The sequence below is a fragment of the Pteropus vampyrus genome, unplaced genomic scaffold, assembly GCF_000151845.1.
Source record: "Pteropus vampyrus isolate Shadow unplaced genomic scaffold, Pvam_2.0 Scaffold30, whole genome shotgun sequence".
Lineage (NCBI taxonomy): Eukaryota > Metazoa > Chordata > Mammalia > Chiroptera > Pteropodidae > Pteropus > Pteropus vampyrus.
The window spans coordinates 7,621,422-7,623,857 of NW_011888811.1; positions in this window are offsets into that span (position 1 = coordinate 7,621,422).

Sequence of the window (2,436 nt, forward strand, 5' to 3'; positions counted from 1 at the left end):
TGTTATTAAGTGCTGACTAGGTGCTAGGCATTGTGCCCAAAATGTCTTATGGACATTATCTGATTTAATCCTGATAATATTATGAGATGGATGCTATTTTTATTGACATTTTATAGATGAGGAAACTAAGTCACAGAGTGGTTGCCCAAGGCCACAGGGCTAGCAGCTGGCACAGCTGGAATACAAAGCACCCAGCGAATGAGGCTAGAAATGAAAAAAGAATTGGAGGTGGGAGGCATCCGCTTCATGAGGAGTCTCTGGGGACTTGAAGGAGAATTTCTGCCCTGTGGTAGCCGAGGTGGGAGCTATGAGACGTACCCTTTCTTTTGGGCATGGGACACTAGTTTCAGCAGAGCCATTTCCTCTGCCTCCAAAGGCAGCAGGTCAGAAGCTCCCAGGAGCGAGGGATCTCAGCTCTCTCTGGGCAAATCTGCTTTTCTCTCTGGTAATTACAATTTGTCAATCTTTGCTGAGCATGGATTCCCCCAGCCCAGAAATTCCTGTAGCACAGCATTTTCCGGTAAGGCAGAAAACTCAGGAGCGGCCCTTTGCAGGAGGCTGGTGAAGATTAATTGCCAAGTCATCCAGGGGCTGAATTCACATCGCATGTTCGGGAAGAGCCCTGAACTGGGGGTTGGGGGGTGAGGGCACAGGGCATGGCTGTGTGGAATGGGGAAACATACTGACTCTGAACTGGAGGCCAGGTCCATTCTCCCCCAGGCCCCAGCAGCTCCTCTGGTGGGACAAGTAAACAGGTTGCCAACACCAGCCCGAGGTGATGCAGGGTCCAGGGCTGCTGGGGTCGGGGGTGGGCAACATGTGCCATTTTCTGGAATGACTCTCGCTGTCCCTTTATGTCTGTGGGCTTTGCTCATCACTTTGCCCAGGAATCTGTGGTGACCCCAACATTTATCTAGAAAGGGTCTCTGGTTTGAAGGTGGGTGCGCAGCTGTGTTTGCACTGTGCTCTCCCCAAGACAGATGTCATCGTCTATATTAAAACCTGAGGGCCGGGAGCTGATGGAGGTTTTACTGGTGCTAAAGCTCTCCCAAGCTGCCCTGGTATTGCCACTGCCAGAATCTGCTTTCTAATCACATTTGTTATAACCATTAAAGGTTAAAGTAAAACATAATGAAACAAAACTACTGCAAGAGGCTCCTTACAGCTGACTTCTCAAGGCTCCACTGCTACAGTTAGGATGGTGGACTTGAGAAGTGTCAGAATCAGAAGGGCCCTAGAGATCATCTAGGCCAGGGGTCAGCAAACTACAGCCTTGTAACGAATCCAACCTTGTGCCCATTTTTGTAAATAAAGTTTTACTGGAACACAGCCATGCCCATTTGCTTTCGCACTGTCTGTGGGTACTTTTACACTACTGTGGCAGAGTTGAGTAGCAGCAACAGAGACTGTGTGCCCTGCAAAGCCTAAAATATTTGATCTTTGACCCTTCGTAGAAATCTTTGTTGGCTGTTGATCTAGCTCATTCCTCTAAATTACGTGTGGGACACAAAGGCTCAGAAAGGGGAAGGGATTTGCCTAAGGCAGACACAGAGTAGGTAGCCTGGGGATTTGATTCCACTCCTATGACTTTTTTTTATTTACTTTTTTATTTATTTTACCTCTGCTGTCATCTGTTTTTGCAGCCTGGTGCAGGCTCTGAGTTTGAATTCTAGCTTTTGTGGACCAGATGTGTGACCTTGGACGAGCTACATAAACTCTTTCAGAATCCATTTTTTCATCTTAGACCTGGGGATAACGCTTTTTTATTTCTTGAGGTAATGTACTTATTAGGTGGTTGTGAGAATAAAAGGAGCTATAGTCTGGAATGTTTTGGCTGGGACCTGGCTCATAAAACACACAATCCCGAATGGCTACTATTGTATCGATGTCCTCTGTGATTTTACATGCATTAATCTTATCCTGCCCACTCCAAATTTCATAAGGGGAAGGGCTACCTCTTACCAGTGGTCCTTCAACTTTTCTGGCTCTAGACCTTATTGAGAACCTACTGAAAACTGTGGATGTGTTCCTTTACTCCGCACTTTTTCTGAATTCCTTACAGGGGCTTCTTCGGTGCCAAGGCCCTTTGATGAACTGATCATGCTATTTCTTCTTATTTTTGTTTGCTGGGCCTCTCTCTTGCTAACTCTGTCTCCGTGTAATCTCTTTCAGTCTTGGGCAACAGAACTCATCCGGCGTTTTCCCATTCATCATGGAGCAGAACTTGATCTGGATAAAGTGAATGGACGTCGGCCTTTCTTGTCCCCCAGAGTTTGCGGTCTAAGACGAAGAAAGGAAATCTGGGGATGCATGGAGGATTGTGTCTGACATTGAACAGGGATGCGAGTTAAATAAGGAAGCATTAAATACATGACATAGGTCTCAAATTTCTCCATCCTTCTTCTTCTCTTGTGCTCTCTGAACCAAACCCTTTTG